Genomic DNA, 19,304 nt, shown 5'->3' with positions numbered 1-19,304 from the left:
AGTGTAAAATTTTAAATTTTTTGGTTAAAAATAATAATCGATTTTTTTTTAATCGATTAAAATAAATTTTTTAAAAACATTAAAATCAAGATATTTAAAAAATCGATAAAAATTTTCCAAATTTGCAAAAAAGACTATATACAATTAAAAAATTCTTAAAAATCTAGTAATTTGAAAAAAAAAAATTGGTAGTTTCTAAAAAGATTAAAATTTGAAAAAAATCGATAACAAATTTTCAAAATTTTTTTGAAATTTCAAAAAATATATTTTCTAAATTAAATATTATAAAACAATATTTATGAAAAATTTATAAAATGTTAATAATTAAATTTTCAATTAAAAACAATATTCGATTTTTTTAATAAAAATCGATTAAAAAACATTTTTTAAAAATATTAAAATCAAGATATGGAAAAAATACGATACAAATTCCAAAGACTATATATAACTCAAAATCAAGCAATTTGAAAAAAAAAATTGGTAGTTTCTAAGAAGTTTAAAAATCGATAAAAATCGATTAAAAAATTTTTAAATTTGTTTAAAGCTCGAAAAAATTTAATTTTTTTAAATAAAATATTAAAAAACAATATTTATGAAAAAATCCATAAAAATATTAATTTTTAAATTTTTCCGTTAAAAACAATAATCGATTTTTGTAGATAGATTAAAATAATTTTTTTTAACATTAAAATCAAGATATGTAAAAAAAAGATACACATTTTCCATATACCACTAAAAAAAACTAAGGCAAAAAAAATCAACCAAAAACAATCGATTTTAAGTTTTGAAGCAGTTATAACAAAAACAAGACACATTTACATTTGAAGCAATCATAAACCATAATCAGATCCAAGTGTATTTAATGAAAGGGTAAAATGGTACATTAATGACTCATCAATCGAATTTTGAAATTCAATCGTATAATCAAAAAAAAAGCTACTTTTAGGAAATTGATTTTTTAAAACCGGTATATAGTTTCAGGCACAATGGACTGAACGCAAGGCAAAGTAATAAACTAAAGGCAGGGCCGTAGAAAAAAAGTTTAAAAAGAAACAAGTAAAAGCGTGCTAAGTTCGGCCGGGTCGAATCTTATATACCCTCCACCATGGATCGCATTTGTCGAGTTCTTTTCCCAGCATCTCTTCTTAGGCAAAAAAGGGTAAAAGAAAAGATTTGCTCTGCTATTAGAGCGATATCAAGATATGATCCGGTTCGGACTACAATTTAATTATATGTTGGAGACCTGTGTAAAATATCAGCCAATTCGAATAAGAATTGCGGCGCTCGGGGGGTCAAGAAGTAAAATAGAGGGATCGATTTTAATGGGAGCTGTATTAGGCTATAGAACGATTCAGACATTATTTAATACGTATGTTGATGGTCATTAGAGGATCCGTCGTACAAAATTTCAGGCAAATCGGATAATAATTGCGCCCTCTAGAGGCTTAAGAAGTCAAGACACAAGATCGGTTTATATGGCAGCTATATCAGGTTGAAATTTGGGACAGTGAGTTGTGTTAAGCCCTTCGACATCTTTCTTCAATGTGGCCCAGATCGGTCCAGATTTGGATATAGCTGCCATATAGACCAATCTATTTTTTAAGGTCTAGCGCCCATAAAAATCGCATTTATTACCGATTTTGCCAAAATTTGGGACAGTGAGTTGCGATGGGCCCCTTGACATCTTTCTGCAATTTGGTCCGTATCGGCCCAGATTTGGACCCATAAAAGGCTCATTTATTATCCGATTTTGCCGAAATTTGTGTTAGGTCCTTCGACATTCTTCTTCAATTTGCCTCAGATCGGTACAGATTTGGATATAGCTGCCATATAGACCGATCTCTCGATTTTAGGTTTTGGGGCCATAAAGGCGCATTTTTTGTCCGATTTAGCCGCAATTTTAGACAATGAGTTGTGTTAGGCTCTTCGACATCCCTCTTCAATTTGGCTCAGATCGGTTCAGATTTGGATATAGCTGCCATATAGACCGATCTCTCGTTTTAAAGGCTTGGCCCCATAAAAGGCACATTTATATTCTGATTTCGCTGAAATTTGGCACAGTGACTTATGTGAGGCTTTTCGACTTCCGTATCGTGTATGGTTCTGATCGATCTATATTTGGATATGGCTACCAAGAAGACCAATATTTGTTCTACAAAATTGAACAAAGACTTGTACCTAACAATAATCATCCTAATCGGACGATTTTTTGGTATAGCTGCTATGGGGCATGAATTATGAATTTTTCACCGGATTATGACAGAAGGTGGTTTACATGTATACCCGAGGTGGTGGGTATCCAGAGTTCGGGCCGTCCAAACTTAACGCCTTTTTACTTGTTTTATTTTATTTTACTTCATTTTATTTTTTTTATTTTATTTTATTTTATTTAAGTTATTTATTTTATTTTTATTTTAATTCAATTTATTTTATTTTAATTTATTTTATTTTATTTTATTTTTTTTTCTTATTTTATTTTATTTTATTTTATTTTATTTTATTTTATTTTATTTTATTTTATTTTATTTTATTTTATTTTATTTTATTTTATTTTATTTTATTTTATTTTATTTTATTTTATTTTAAGAAAGTCATGCTTGATCTTCCCCTTCCGAAACTAAGTCAGTGCCATGTCTCTGTACCGGACATAAATGATTCAGTTACTCATTGTTATGAATGAATGAATGAAGATCTGCAGAACTTGAGAAATTTTTGCCCACAATCAAGAGTTTATGTTTTTGGTTGTTGTTCTTGTTTATTGTTCTTTGCAACAGTCCGATAAACATCTTGCAAGAGGTCCAATCAAAAGAAAAAACAAAAACACAATGAAAACCAATCTCCAGAAAATGGATTGAAATTAAATCACAAAAAGCATTGGTCGAATAAAAAATACTCTACAGAGTTGAGACACACGCACTCATGTGAAGTGCCACCAACAGCCACAAGACCAGCAGTCAAGCTAATGTCCCTGTTCTGGCGGCAGATGGGTGTTTTTGCGGCAGCATTTTGTCCCTTTGCTTTGTGCATTTATGGTTTAGGCATTTTGTAGCATGTTCTTGTTGTTGTTGTCTTTATTTGGTTTGCATGTGGCTTGTCTGTTAGGTTAGCCACCAGGCAAGATATCTGTTTCACATAACAATCAAGCGGTAGACAGCAGACTACAAAACAATGAATGAATATCCAAGTGAATGAATGAATATCAAAACGAGACTCCAACCAAGCGCAACGTACTCGTACAGGCCATAAGAGAAGGGAAGCAAACAAACAAACAAACAATGTCTTGCTGGATTGAAGTGAATTGTAAAGAATTTACATTTGAGGTTTTTATGCTCTCCGTCTCGTGTTTTCTCCCTTTCTCTGTAGCTCGTCATCCTTGTCAATCTCATTTGGATGCATTTATTTTGTTTTAAGACGGAAACGGATGTTTTCAGAATGCAAAACAATAAAACAATCAATTCAATTGAAATGAAATGAAAACACCAACACATTTACAATTTAGGGAAGCATAGAAACATAACCAGCACCACACACTCACACACACACACTCACACACATGCTGCTTCATTCACTAAACTGAATGCTTGAAAACGGTTCGGCTCATGAATGGCTAAACCCATTCAATTCAAAGGCCCATAGCCTTTTTGTCCATCAAACTATAGCCATGGGTCAAGTAGTAAGCGGCTTTGATTCCCCTCCCCCCTTTGTTTTTACCAAAAAAAAAAGCAACAAAAAGATTCAAGCACACAATCAAAACAAAATAAAGAACTTGTTTCGCTTTGACAGGCAGTCATACCAAAAAGAATAGAAGAATTACGAAGCTCTCACCAAATGAAACGATAGCAAAAATTAATGAAATAACAAACAAAACAAAAGACTTAAGCAACAAACCTCATACACCAGAGAACATGGGTAAATTGAAAGATTAGCATTAAACAAAATCAAATGGCTTGTCCATACAAACATTGATAAATACATTAAAACTAGAAATAACAAACAAAATGTGTTTCTCTCCCTTGCTCTTTCTCTCTCGCTCGATGGGTCCAGCACCAACAAAAACCCATGTTAAAAAAAATCAAACGATTTGGGTCTTACTGTTATTACAGCCGCCTCAACATGTGACATGAGCCAGTGTGACAGCCAACTTGACTTGACATAGTCTTACTTTGGCAAAGATTTTGTTGTTTGTATGATTGGATAGAAAAAAACTGCATACTTTCAGCGACCAACAAAAAAGACACACACACACACAATGTCAACACAGAAAAAACAGCATTTGACACCCACATACTTCCCTCGGCTTGTCGAATGGAATTGCTTAAACGTAGGCAAAATTAATACAAAAAGAAACTTGCAAAAAAACAGATCTTAAATATTTCAAGATACATTCAACATTTTGAGCTAGCTCCAGAATGAATGGTTGCACAATGGGATTACTTTAAAAAAAAAAAATATTTAAATGTTTGCGACCTGCAAAGCTCATGAATTTTTGTTCGGCCTGTTTGCTGCCTTTCCAGATCTAAGTGGCAATGTCCAAAGAGATTTGATTAACTCCAGACTAAGCCCATTGTGTTTGTATGATAGTCTAACGCAATATGATTGCTGTCTCTCTCCCCTGGCTCTCTTAAAAACACTGGTAATTTCAATTACGTTGGTTAGATGACGATGATGGCATAAGTACTTTGTCAATGATACTTTGTAGACCAGAAAATTAGAAAAAAAAAATGCCATTTCACAATGACTTTAAATATGCATATGGACAATGCCGCAGCTATGCTATGGCCGCTATCTTCCAATGGCATCTTGGTCTGTCTGCAGAGCCTCTAAACATGCTGATGGTGCTAGCCCACGAACATATGCTCATGACATAGGTAGACAGTGGCGGATGGATGAGCAGACTTACTTATCCAGCTACTTGCATGAATTAAGCCAAAAAGAATTTCTTTACGAATATTTTAAAAGACTGAGACGTCTTAAATCGTTCCAAGTTCAAAACCCACACAGGTTGATGTTAAATGGTTGGGGCACTTTGGTTTGCCATACAGCGAGCTGTTAGTTAATTGTAAAAGTTAACACAATCACATAGCGGTGGATATATTGGGTTGCCCAAAAAGTAATTGCGGATTTTTTAAAAGAAAGTAAATGCATTTTTAATAAAACTTAGAATGAACTTTAATCAAATATACTTTTTTTACACTTTTTTTCTAAAGCAAGCTAAAAGTAACAGCTGATAACTGACAGAAGAAAGAATGCAATTACAGAGTCACAAGCTGTGAAAAAATTTGTCAACGCCGACTATATGAAAAATCCACAATTACTTTTTGGGCAACCCAATATTTCTCGCTATCCTCTTGACTATGTGTGGGACAGACATTTAGCAGCAGGCAATTCATTTGTGTGTTAACCAAAAAACCAAACCAAAACTGATATATAACAACAGCAGCAGCAGCAGCACCACCACCAGCCGCAACAAAACGACTAGTAGTACAACCAACAAATCTTAGCAAAACTTAACGTAGGCGTGCACAACAACATTTGACTTGAATCTTGAAAGCCAGCCATCCAATTCAACCTCTTCGAATTGGTTGAGGTAAGTAAGGAAAGATACAACAAGTCAAATAAAAATCTAAGCTACGCTATGAATTTCAACGAAAACCCTGAAATCTTTGTTGTTTTTGTTTTTAAGAAATTAACAACGACTTTTGCCTTCTTTGCCACACAGACACAATGCTACTTTCGCTAAATTAACCAAATAAAAACAACACAACAACAACAGTGCATGCTGCTATTAAGTTTGTGGGTGGTCCATCAGACATTCCCCCAATAATATGTCACCACAACTCCATGACTACATTGAGTCATTGCTTTGGCATTGGTGGCCGCCAAGCAACATTCCTCATTAAAGTACCCAACTTTTTTTGATTGACCTAGAACATAAGATTGAAATAACTTACTTTCGGTAGGTAGGGAAAGGCGTGGACCCCAAAAGTGGGTATCAATTTCCCCCATTATCTTTCATTGGAGCCACCCACATTGACACGGTCGGTGAATACGTCCGATTTAGGGGTATTTTGGTTAGTGAGTTGGTCCCCCCCACCACTAAACCCCGAAAGTATATCAGCAACGTGCTCTACTCTCAAATATCATTTATTTGAACCGCATAGTGCCATTGGCCTCAAAATTCGATATCAAATTCGTTTTCTAATCTCAAATACCTTTGAACACCTTATTGCAAAAGTCAGCAAATATGCCCGAGTTCCACTCTCTTTAAGACCCAAATTGTCATGGTAAACAAACACATGGGTTGTTACGGGCAGTTCCCTACTCCCAAATATTTTTCATTTGAGCCCCATATGTCCATAATCGGCAAATTTGTCCGGTTTGGTGAAAGATTTGGGGGGATGGGACAGCCACTCAGTGACTTGGCCATGAAAATATATATCATATTAGCCGAACCGGGCCCGCTCCGCTGCACCTTCTTTAACTCTCATTCTCATCTCGAATTCGTGCCATTGTAGCCCATGAAGCTGAACTCGTTCGAATCCTGTCGAGAAGCGGTTGTTATCCCCTCTTAATGCTGGCCATGCCATGCATGGTGATTTAAAAAATGTTTCCCAAAGAGGTATCGCACTGAGTTTGAGTTTAAACTTGAATCGGAAAGCACTCATTGATGAGAGAGAGAGAGAGTATGCCCCTACTCGGTTCCTGGTGTTTTTAAAAATTGGGGTAATAAGAAGTGCTTTTTAGGAAAGTAATGGCACCCCAGACATTTTGACTCAAATATGGATATCAAATTCATGCTGCACTTCCAAATCCCTTTAATCTGAGAGCCCCATATTGCCATGATCGGTTAATATGAACCGTTTGGAGGGAGTTTTGCTTCTGGGGCGGCCACCGGCACTTTGCACTGAAAATAGGTATCAAATTTGTTCCAGAGGGCGTACCCCAAAACACTTGGCTCCATAATTGGATATCGAATTCGATTTTTTATTCTCAATTACCTTTCATTTGAGTCCCATATAGTCATAATGAGTCAATTAAACCATTTGACGTATCTTTAGGGGGAAAAATAATCTACTCCCAAATACCTTTCTTTGAGTCCCATATTGAAATGAACGTCCAAAATGTCTGTTTTTGGGGAGTTTTGGGGTTGGGGCGGCCCGATGGGTACTTAGACTTAAATTTTAATACCATATTTGTATTCTACTCTTCAATACCTTTCATTTGATGCCTATATTGTCCACATCGGTCCACTTTTAATTTTTGTGTGGTGTTTTTGACCTTAAGGGGAGGGTCCGCCCCCCTTCCGATTTCGAAAAATTATATAGCCTATGTTTCCTTCCAGACCAACCTACAGAATATGCGAAAATTTCGAGAAAATCGGTTCTGCCTCTTTTCAGCCTAAACGGAACAAACAAATCGAGTCCCCTATTAGTTAATGTGCCCATTTCGGGCATTTTTGTAGGGGTGGGGTGACCCCCTATACTTCGACATAAATTTGTATGTCAGATTCGTTATCTACACCCGCATACTTTTAATTTGATACTCATATTGTCCTTATCGGTCCACTTTTGATTTTGGGTGGTGTTTTTAACCTTAAGGGGAGGGTCCGCCCCCATTCCGATATCGAAAAATTATATAGACTATGTTTCCTTCCTACCTACAACCTACAGAATATGCGAAAATTTCGAGAAAATCGGTTCTGCTTCTTTTCAGTCTAAACGGAACAAACAAATCGAGTCCCCTATTAGTTAATGTGCCCATTTCGGGCATTTTTGTAGGGGCGGGGTGACCCCCTATACTTAGACATAAATTTGTATGTCAGATTCGTTATCTACTCCCGCATACTTTTCATTTGATATCCATATTGTCCTTATCGGTCCACTTTTGATTTCGGGTGGTATTTTTAGGGTAACGGTGGAGGGTCCGTCCCTTCCGTTATCAATAAATTATAAAGCCTATTCCTACTTCCTGACCATATTCGCAATCTACTCTCAAATATCTTTCATTTGAGTCCCATATTATCATGATCTTCAAATAAACCTATTCTAAGGGGTTTTGGGGCTGGGGCAGCCCCCCAGGTACTTGAACCCAACTTTTATTATGAAATTCGTACTCTACTCTTGAGTACCTTTCATTTGAATCCCATATTGTCTCGATCGGTTGACTTTTATTTTTGGGTAGTACTTTTGTGGTAAGGGGGAGGGTCCGCCCCCTCCCGATATCAAAACTTTTTCACGCATATTGATATAAGATTCGTGCTTTACTCCCAAAGAAATTTCATTTGAGTCTTATATTTCCATGGTATTGTAAATTTGTCCTCTTTGAGGGGTGTGTTTGGAGAGAGGCGGTCCCACATTTGGATATCAGATTCGTATTCTTTACTCAAATACCTTTTTTTAGACCCATATTTCCATGGGAAATAAGTCCTATTTGGGGTTGTTTTGGGGAAGGATTGGACCCACACAAACTTGGCCCCACGTTTGGATATCAGATTCGTATTCTACTCGCAAATACCTTTCATTTGAGCCCCATATTTCCATGGTCAGTAAATAAGTCCTATTTGGGGTTGTTTTGAGGAAGGTATGGACCCCCAAACACTTGGTCCGACAATTGGATATTAGATAACTTTTCTAATCTTAAATACCTTTCATTTGAGTCACATATTGTCGTGATTGGTCTTTATATATATTTGGTAGATTTTGGAGGGGGGCGGCCCCTAAGGCACCCCTTCCGAAATTTGGATAATAAATTTTTGTTTGTAGGTTACTATAAGAGAGCATACAAAATTTCGGTTAAATCGCACCACCCATCTCCGAGATCTGGCGTTTCTGAAAATTAGGGTAAGTGGGAGGGTCCGCCTTCCCGCTTCAGATATCCAAAAATGTAGTACCCTATTTTCACCACGGGATCATTATGCACCATATGTGAAAGTTTCGAAAAAAAAAATCGGTTCAGCCGTTCATGAGTCTATAAGGAACACACAAACAAACAAACACAAATTGATTTTTTTATATAAGATTTTAATTAGTTTTCAGCAATGAAATGATTTGTGGAAAAAATTTGACAAAAACTAAATTTGACAATTTTGGTTTCCTTCTGTACGTACCATTGGTGACCTAGAAGCAAGAAAAGACTTAAGACACAAGCTGTGGCAATTCGCTCATTCTCTCTCTCTCTCATATATTTAAGATACATACATATATGAAAAACCGTTATCATAAGCTCTTAACATTCCAACGCTCTCCCTCCCTCTCAATTATGTATATTCCCCAATACAGTTATGGTCCTTAAGTTGATTTTGCTCTCTCTCCTCCTTTTGCTATCACTTTCATTGCAAGAAGAAAAGACTTAAGACACAAACGCTGAAAAGGCTTGAGACATATACCCTGAAAAGACTTAGGATACAAACTTTGAAAAGACTATACACCAACATATGTTGTCTGTACGTGAGACATTACCTCGCTATTCCACTTTATATGTTATCAAGGTGTTGCCTGTAAGCTTATTGGCTTATAACGCTTTGGTGTTGTATAACTCGCGTTGGGGGACTTGGCTATAAATACAACACTTGCTTATTGCCAGGCCTAAGAAGTGTACATTAGTTCCAGATGTGCTGGGAATATAACTGCCAGATGGCGCTCTAGATAGCCCACCTGCTTCTGCAGTAAAGCTGTGTATGCATCTCTAGCGAAGTTTTCGGTTGCAGTCAAGACATTTATGTTCCCAATAAAAAAAAATTGTATAGAATACAAAATGGCGACAAACTTCAATTTATAATTTTGGCTAAATTTTCATAATTTTTAGCTAATAAAGTACATATGTGCTGTAGTTAAACGTTTTTATCTGCAAATAACTTTATTTCATATAGCATGGAACTATGAAAATATACATCTTCATTCGTAGTTTTGAGAAAAAGAAGAAGGAAAATTTCATTTGAGCTAAGTACCTGCAAGTTGGTACGGTGCAAGTTCCCGCTACCGTTACCGAAAATTTCGTTTAGGATATTTCAATGCATTTCTTATGGAAACGAAATTTTCGCCAGTGGTGCATACTGCGCTTAATGCCAGAAACTCATTATCAGGGCTAGGTGATATTAATAGCGAGTAGATCTCTGTTGCTTTTCTGACTATTGTGTCCGTCACGACATGACATGGCATGCGAAAAGGTTTTCATCAAAAATTCTTCGACTCCAGCTTGAGGGACAGACTCCCCAGCCCTGGACACAACCATCCAATCGAATTTCGATTGCTGATTGATCATCATTTCACTTCGCAGATGACTGTCAAATTATAATTTTTTTAAAAATCTTTTCTTAAACTTAGGGTCTTTACTTAAAAAAAATCAACATATAAAGAAGCTTCTATTGGTAAGGCTATTCGGTGCCTTTAACTTAGGTGAAACATTGCTTTCCCAATTTCATAGCCTTCAACGACATTTTTACCTTCATTTAAAGGTTTGTGTCTATAATAATAAGACACAATATAAAAAACAAGTAAAAGAGTGCTAAGTTCGTCCGTGCCGAATCTTATATACCCTCCAACATGGATCGTATTTGTCGAGTTCTTTCCCGGTATCTCTTTGTAGGCAAACACAAAAGAAAAGAATTGCTATGCTATTGGAGCTACATCAGTTATGGTACAATTCGGACCATAATTGAATTAAATGTTGGAGACCATAGTAAAAGTCATTGTGTAAAATTTCAGCCAATTCAAGACCCTCAAGTAGCAAAAGCGGGAGATCGGTTTACAAAATTTCAGCCACATTGTATAATAATTGCGCCCTCTAGAGGCTCAAGAAGTCAAGACCCCAGATCGGTTTATATGAGAGCTATATCAGGTTATGGACCGATTTGGATCATACTTAGCACAGTAGTTGGAAGTCACAACAAAACACTTCATGCAAAATGTCAGCCAAATCGGATGAGAATTGCGCCCTCTAGTGGCTCAAAAAGTCAAGACCCCAGATCGGTTTATATGACAGCTATATCAGGTTATGCACCGATTTAAACCATACTTAGCACAATAGTTGGAAGCCATTACAAAATACTTCAGGCAAAATTTCAGTAGAAGCTCAAGAAGTCAAGACCCCAGATCGGTTTTTATGACAGCTATATCAGGTTACAGACCGATTTCAACCATGTTATTGGAAATCATGGCGAAACACGTCATACAAAATTTCAGCCAAATCGGATAAGAATTGCGCTCTCTAGAAGCTCAAGAAGTCAAGACCCCAGATCGGTTTATATTACAGCTATATCCGATTATAGACCGATTTCAACCATGCTTAGCAGAGTTATTGGAATGCATAATAAAATAACTCAAAATTTCAGCCAAATCGGATGAGAATTGCCCCATCTAGTGGCTTAAAAAGTCAAGACCCCAGATCGGTTTATATGGCAGCCATATCAAAACATGGCCCATTTACAATTCCAACCGACCTACACTAATAAGAAGTAAAAATTTGCAAATATTGCCCATGAACATTCCACTAAGAAACAAGAGCAAACTTCTCACATATCAATGCAATCTGATTTAGGTTTAAGCTCAATGACAAGGGGCCTTCTTTTTATAGCCGAGTCCAAACTGCGTGCCGCAGTGCAACACCTCTTTGGGGCGAAGTTTTACATGGCAAACAAATGCAAACCTTACAAAGGTTGCCAGCATTAGGAGGCGGACAGGCTAACCAGCGTCATAGGCGGACAGGCTAACCACTGCGCTACAGTGGCCTCCACACTAATTTGAAGTATTTGTGCAAAATTTCAAGCGGCAAACTTTACTACTTCGAAAGTTGGCGTGCTTTCGACAGACAGAGGAAAGGATGGACAGACGGACGAACATGACTAGGTCGACTTAAAATGTCATGACGTTCCAGAGTATTTATACTTTATGGGGTCTTAGACGAATATTTCGAGGAGTGCTTGGAATACCAGTGCAGGGGGTGTGGGTGCGATTTCCGCCAGAAGCCTTGGTCTATCGCTACTGTGGTATCACAATGGACCTAAAATTGTCTAAGTGACAAAGCACTGCCACTTTTACCTAACCTAACCTACAAACAGAATGACGAAATTAGTATACCCCCATCCTATGGTGGAGGGTATAATTAATGTTTAAAGAACAAAAAAAATCAAAAAATTGCAAATAACAAAGAATCGGTTGTATTAAATACAGCAATGACAAGAAGACAATTATCTAAACCTTTTTCCTTATTCCGAAATCTCTTGTTGTGGAAAAACCTCTCTGACTCCGATGAAAATGCTAATATTAAGGTGGGCAGGAATTGAAATGAAGTGCGTGGTGGTATGTTTGTTTGTCTTTTTTTTTGAAAGGTTTTCATTCATCGCAAAGCAGAGTATGCGTTTTTTTGAAAATTCAATACAATTTTATTCATGAAATGCAAGCGGGTAGTGCAGAGGTATGTTTAAATGTATGTATGAATGTTTGGCACAATGTAATGGGTGTTATGCAAATAACTTTTATAGATTTCTGGTTGCTCTGCCAAACAATGTTTTTGTGGCGGTCGTAGTTGTTTTCACAAACACAGGCACTTTAATTTCACATGTAGGTTCAAAATGGATTAAAAGCCAAAAATTGAAGAAAAAAAATCAAGTATCGCAACATAGCTCTAAATAAACATTAATAGGCACACGCACACACATGGACTAGTACCACCTCTGCATTGTGGCGTTGTAAATCTAACGAATAAATTCAAATCAATTTTAGAGGTTTTTTTCTTGTTTTTGTTGTTGTTGTTGGAGCCGACTGCTCCTCAAAAACAACAGCCTTGTAGTCAGTTATAGTCATCGTTTTCGTTGTCGTTGTCGTCGTCTTTATGTATAACACCATTATAGGAGTAGTTTTCATTTTAAGCAATTAACACATAAAGAACGTGGGAGTCGGCGTTTCTTATTTTGTTAAATACAATAAAAACGGAACAACAACAACAACAATAACAGCAACAGAAGCAGCAACGAGAGTCTAATAACACATCAAGTCACAGCCACAGCCACAGCCACTGCTCACAAAACCAACCTCAGTGTACAAAAATAATAAAGAGTAGGTTGTCTTTAATGGCTCTGCAACAACAAGGCATTGTAAAAAAAAGCAAAACAAACAAAAACAAGAAGAGAACTACTCAGTATTGTAGCTTGATTGACTTAATACAAAAACAAATACGGGATCAACCAAAATAGAAAATCAATCAGGTTTACTTAGCCAACAGTGTTGCCAAACCATTTTTTTTTTTCAGACTACTCTAATACCGTTTAGCCCATTGTGTGAAGAGCATTTCAACGCAAAATAATTTGGATTTATGCAATCATTTATTGGCTATTTAAGAACGTTTGTCTAAACCACTTAGCCGTTAAATATATAAAATCGAAGATTGCCATAACATTTATCATCCGGGCGATCATGGAATGCGTGAAGTGGTGTAATGATAACGCGAGGACGTCGAGTGTGAACATCTTTACCGACTGTAAAATTGCCATAAGGGCAATAACAATCAGGACGGTAAGGTCACGAACAGTCTTGCAGTGTTAGAAGGAGATTAACGCCTTCTCTGAGGATGGCAAAATCCGCATCGTTTGGGTGCCGGGCCATAACGAAGTAAGGGGAAATGAAAGGGCAGACGATTTGGCGGTGAAGGCAAGAGGACTGCCAACAATAAACTTGGTTAACCCGAAGCCTTTCGGGTCGACGCCGACCGAGTTAAGGGAGTGGGCGACGAATGCGCATGCAACATTGTGTAACAGCGAAACGGTCGGTAGGACTGTGAAAATCCTATGGGGGGATCCAGATCGTAAAAAGACAAGGCTATTACTGAAAGGTAGCAAGAAGGAGGTCAGTATAGCTATTGGTATTATAACGGGACACATAGGACTACGAGCTCACTTATGTAATGCGGGGAAGATAATGAGACGTTGGAGCATTTCCTTTGTCATTGCCCGGCTTTCGCGTCTAACAGACACAAGTACTTAGGTGGAGGCACAATATCAGACATGAACCACCTTAGGGGAGTGGTATTGAAAACAGTTAAGGATTTTGTACGTAGCACGGAATTCCTAATTTAACATATTCTTTTTAGAGGTTACTTTATAATTTTTAGAGCGCACAACAAGCCGATTACTGGCTTAGATGTATATCCGTAGTGGCATGGGGCGGATTAATATCTGCAACCTTTTTTTCAACCTAACCTAACCTTACCTATCATCAAGTTCCAAAATAACCAAGATATATTCATTTGCAGGTAGTGGCAATTGCCCTACAACAAAATATTGAGTGCACTATCTGCGAAAAATCAGTGATTAGTGCAACTCTGGTTTGGAGTATGTTACTAGTTCGCGCCATTTTTCGTTGTTTGTGTGTGTTGTGGTTCTTAACTATAATGCACACACACAACCAAATATCGTTGAAAGACAGACAGTGCACTTTGCGAGAAAGAATTGTACTCAGCTGTTAACGGTACACTACCTGGTAATTATGTCATGAAGATGACCACTCTCTTGGCTAAATTATTGTTAATGGCTTATGAATGTTATTGTGAACGCTATTGTGAATTAAAGGTGTAAACTCAAGTTCAGGAAATCATGAAGCTTTTGATGAAAACCTACTATTCTCATGCAGTGTAGTGACGGATACAATAGTCAGAAAAGCAACAGAGACCAACTCGCTTTTTAAATAAGCCAATACCGCCTGGTATTATTTTGTACGCGTCATTGGCAAAGATTTTTAATGCCATTTGGTATCAATTCAATACCAGATAAAGGAGGCTATTAAGAATTGACGGCGTCACATTTGTATTCTTGTCATTGCGCCAGAAATGTTGTTGAGCTTTGTACTTAAAAAATTGACGCCACTATAACCATATATATTGACGCCGTTTGTTAAACAACTAATAAAATGTTTTATTACAAAATTAATATGTGAAAACCTATTCAATATATCGAAAAAAATTAATCGAAATAAAATTAGATTATAATTATTTTTAAATGGTTTTTTGGTTCATTAGGGCGTGGAATAATCAATAACGGTCTGGTACTAAAACCAATAACGGTCTGGTACCAAAACCAATAACAGATTGGTAAATACAAATGAAAAATTTGCCATGAACATTCCACTAAGGAACAGGGGCAAACTTCTCACATATCAATGAGTGCAGTCTGATTAAAATTTTAAGCTCAATGATAAGGGGCCACCTTTTTATAGCCGAGTCCGAACGGCGTGCCGCAGTGTGCTGGCATAGTACCACACAAATGTTGCCAGCATTAGGAGGGGAAAACCACCGCTGAAGAATTTTTTTTTATGGTCTCGCCAGTCTAAACGGCTTGCCGCAGTGTGCAGGCATAGTACCTCACAAATGTTGCCAGCATTAGGAGGGGAAAACCACCGCTGAAATTTTTTTTCTTATGGTCTCGCCAGGATTCGAACCCGGGCGCTGAGCGTCATAGGCGGACATGCTAACCTCAGCGCTACGGTGGCCGCCAATAACAGATTGGTACTAACATCAATACCAATTCGGTAACAAGGCTAGTACCAAACGGTGCTTATCATTTTATGTTTCATCCATGCCATCCAGTACAGTTTTAGTACCATACGGTGTTGCTTTACTATCAATACCGTATGGTATTGAAATAAGCACGTTTGTTATCAACTTTTCTCTGGGTGCAGGGTCTTATAACGTATTTCCGGCATTACTGCATAAGGAGGCGAGCTATCTTGTACGCCATCTGGCAGCTACATATATTCCCAGCTCGCCTGAAACTAGTGTATACTGCAAAAGCCTAGCAAGAGGCAAGGATAGTATTCAAAGTCATGCCCCGCAAGGCGAGTTATTTAACACCAAAGCGCTATAAGCCAATAAGCCTACAGGGTACTCCATGATAACACGTAGAGTAGAATAGCGAGGTAATGTCTTAAGCACAGATAACATGACTATCTTAAACAGAAGTATCAGGGTGCTTTCAGATTGAGGAAATCTCTAACAATAACCAATTTTAGGTGGACTAATGTCTCAAATTCTAGAAAGCTGCTCGTCCCCACGCCCAATGGGGTTATTTTGCGAACTAGTGGCTCAAATACTGGAAAGCTGCTGGTCCCACGCCCACTGGGGTTATTTTGTCACCGCTCCTGCAGTAGAGCCGGCAAAAATATTGATCAGGCGATGGTCAAAATCATAATCTTCGACAAATTCTAAGAAGTTTTTCCTAAAAAAAAAAACAATGAAGCCTTAAAAATAGTGATTAAATTCCAAGACAATCCACTGATTCTACAAGAGTGTGATCAGGCCGATACTGGTATAGGCATTGGTTGTATGATAGACCATGAAGAAAAAATTCATCATTAGAATATTACTACAGTTCTGAGGGACATGTTTTCTTGGCATAATGGCCCTATGAACACCAGGACCGTAATTGCACTCGAGATGATTTTGGGCAGCACTTACAGTCTTACTTACGTAATTGAGCCAGAACTACTCTGGTTTGCCGGAGGAGGTCAATTTCTTCAGGTGCAATGGGAGGCGGTCATTCTCCAAGGACTACAGGGTGGCTGATGAAAGCCGCTACCAAAAAAAAATGTAATAACTTTTTTTCTATTTAATAATAATAATTTAATAATTAATTTAATTAATTAATTAATTAATTTAATTAATAATAATTTAATAATTAATTTAATAATTTAATTTAACATGAATAAAAGAAAAATGTATTCCATACACCGAAAAAAAAATGTAGCAATATTCATCATTGTAGCAATATTCATCAGCCACCCTGTACATTCACCCGTTAGCCATTTACCGCATGTGTCTGCATGAATGTTGTCATGAATGTAGAGCGGCCTCGTCAGCCAACCCAGTCTTTTACAGTTGTCCAGAATGACTCGGATATCGAAATACTGTAGAGAGCTCAGTGCAGAGAAGAGGTATTGGCCCATTCGCTCTGACTGGAGAGCCGCCTCGTCAGCCAACCCAGTCTTTTACAGAAATTCAGAATGTCTCGGATGTCGAAAGACTGTAGATAGCTCAGTGAAGAGGAGAAGGTATTAGCACATAATTCTAAGTCTTCGCCCCGTAATTGCAGGGCATTGAAACACCAGATGCTCGATCGTCTCCAACTGCTCCTCATTTCCCCAGAAACCCCTACAGAAACCCTTATCGTCTCGAGCCCAGCGCGATGTCAGCGACCTGACAAGGACCATTGACGTCCTAGTTCAAGGTCAAATGACGTCCTAGTTCCAGTGAGCTTCGGACTTGGCAACCCTGCAGTCTCCAGCAACATCCCACGACAAGTCTTCGCATTTGCAGTAGTAGGCATCCACCATCTTAAACAGCCAGGACTGAGGGAGGGTTAACTATCGGCGTTCCAAACCAGGCCAGTTCATTAGCCGCCTCGTTCCCCGCCACCCCTTGATGGGCCGGAAGCCAGCACAATCCGACATCGGTCCCAAAAATCCGAGACGCTCCTTGCATCTACCGGCAATCCTTGACTTGCCGCTAGATGCGGCAGCCAGGGCCTTCAGCGCTGCCTGAATGTTCACATAAATCCTGACAGCCTGACAAGGCTCTGAGAGTCCCAAAAACATCAGCCAGAAAGACACTGCATTCTTCCAGATGTCTATGTGACTTCCTAATTCCTTATTACCCCATCCAGCTTGGGCCGTGTAAGCAGAGGGGCCCAAGAAGGGCGGCACACTCCCAGCCCAGAGCTTCCTCCAACCTCCAGCTCGCCATAGAAGATTGAAACAATGTTATATAGGCCTCCCAAGCCAGCGGCCTTTCGCAGAACAAACAAATGCCCGGGATGGGTGACATCTAAATCTTTAAAGCGAAGTGGTGTCGCTCTGCGGCACCCTATTCAGACTCGCTCATTGATATGAGAGGGGAGGATCACCGATATTCCTTAAGGGAATGTGCATGGTAAAATTTCCAACAATTTTGCTCCGATTTTGATAAAATCATACAAGAGATGTTTTATCCGATATCTCAAGAGGTTTGAAAAATCAAAATTCGATCTTATCTGGGTTTTATAATCTGTTGAACCCAGAAAAAACACAAAATGGCAATACTGTTTGCCACTAAAACTTCGGTTCGGTAGCCTTATTAAAACTAAACACACAAACCAAAAACGTGGTTATTGTTTTTAGAGAGAGGATTACTACTCAAATATACATAAATATTTGGCAACGGACTATATTATGGTTGAGATATACAAAAAAAAAATAATACTAAAAATTAGAAAACATTTTAAAAATTTACCTAATACTTACATTTGTTTCTTTTTCAAAAGAAAAATTTGCCTAAATTCGTAGCTACAATAACTACTCCAATTGTATTGTAGGCCCAGCAGCTGTAACTATTGCAATGTTATTCGTAGTTTTACTCAAAGTTGTTGTTGTTGTCGTTGCGGAGAGTTGACACAAAAGCGTGGTTGTATGGAAAAACGTGGGCGCAACAAAAGGATGTTTGTCATTCATGCTCTTATGGTAATATCGTTGTTTGTGGTGGTGGTTGGCCAAGTATTTTCTGCAGCTGTTTTTTTGTTTTGTAGATTTCTCACAAAAAGAACCCAAGCAGTATAAGGAAAACCAACAATGTCATTCTATTGTTGACAGCACGTAGGAAAATTACATTCATTAAACAACAGACTATGGACACTTTTCTATGATGTATTTTTTCATTTTATTTTAAAAACGTTGGCCAAAACACTTGAGATACTTGCAATTAAATGCTTCAATTTATCATGAGGCTAATGATAAAAAATGGAGAAGACAATGACGATGATGATAATGGCTGTTATTCTTTGCTACGACTTTATGCTAGGTATTTCACAATTACTCTCAATGGATGCGAAGAAGCTCTGTAGACAAACGGTAAAACCAAACGAAAAAGACTTAAGACACAAACTTTAAGTATTTCATACGCACTGCAACACGAACCACACACACACACGCACTCAATGCGCTATGCAATCTCATCAACTATGAAAATTGCAATAAGTTAATCTTTTTTTGTTTTTCTTGTTCTAAACAATTACAACAACTGCTTGAGGCAGACGTCTTTAGCGCACTTGCTTTACACACACATTTTTAAGAATATCTGATTTTTGTTGCTTTCGTACACTCAAAATATAAGTGAATATTTTCAACTTATTGTATTACATTCACAATTGCCTTTCATATATCATCAATGGTGGACCATATGCAATTACATTCGCATATATATGTATGTATGTATGTACATGTATAGATAGCTACAAGTGTGTGCTTTATCATATGTATGTGGGTAGAATTTTGTTGTTTTTTTATATTTCG

At 37.6% G+C, this 19,304-nt stretch overlaps 1 protein-coding gene across 1 annotated transcript in view; it reads right to left on the bottom strand.

The window, feature by feature from the left end:
* LOC106090187 (uncharacterized) overlaps positions 1–18,548 on the bottom strand; it is a 57,090-nt gene extending 38,542 nt beyond the window's left edge. The window contains exon 1 of the mRNA XM_013256297.2: positions 18,261–18,548. The gene's annotated coding sequence lies outside the window, so the exon portion shown is untranslated. The remainder of the gene's footprint in view (positions 1–18,260) is intronic.
* Positions 18,549–19,304: the final 756 nt, after the last annotated feature.

The sequence above is a fragment of the Stomoxys calcitrans genome, chromosome 5 (genome assembly GCF_963082655.1).
Source record: "Stomoxys calcitrans chromosome 5, idStoCalc2.1, whole genome shotgun sequence".
NCBI lineage: Eukaryota > Metazoa > Arthropoda > Insecta > Diptera > Muscidae > Stomoxys > Stomoxys calcitrans.
The sequence above is the reverse complement of the archived record's forward strand: the minus strand, read 5'-3'. Positions and strand labels throughout refer to the sequence as shown.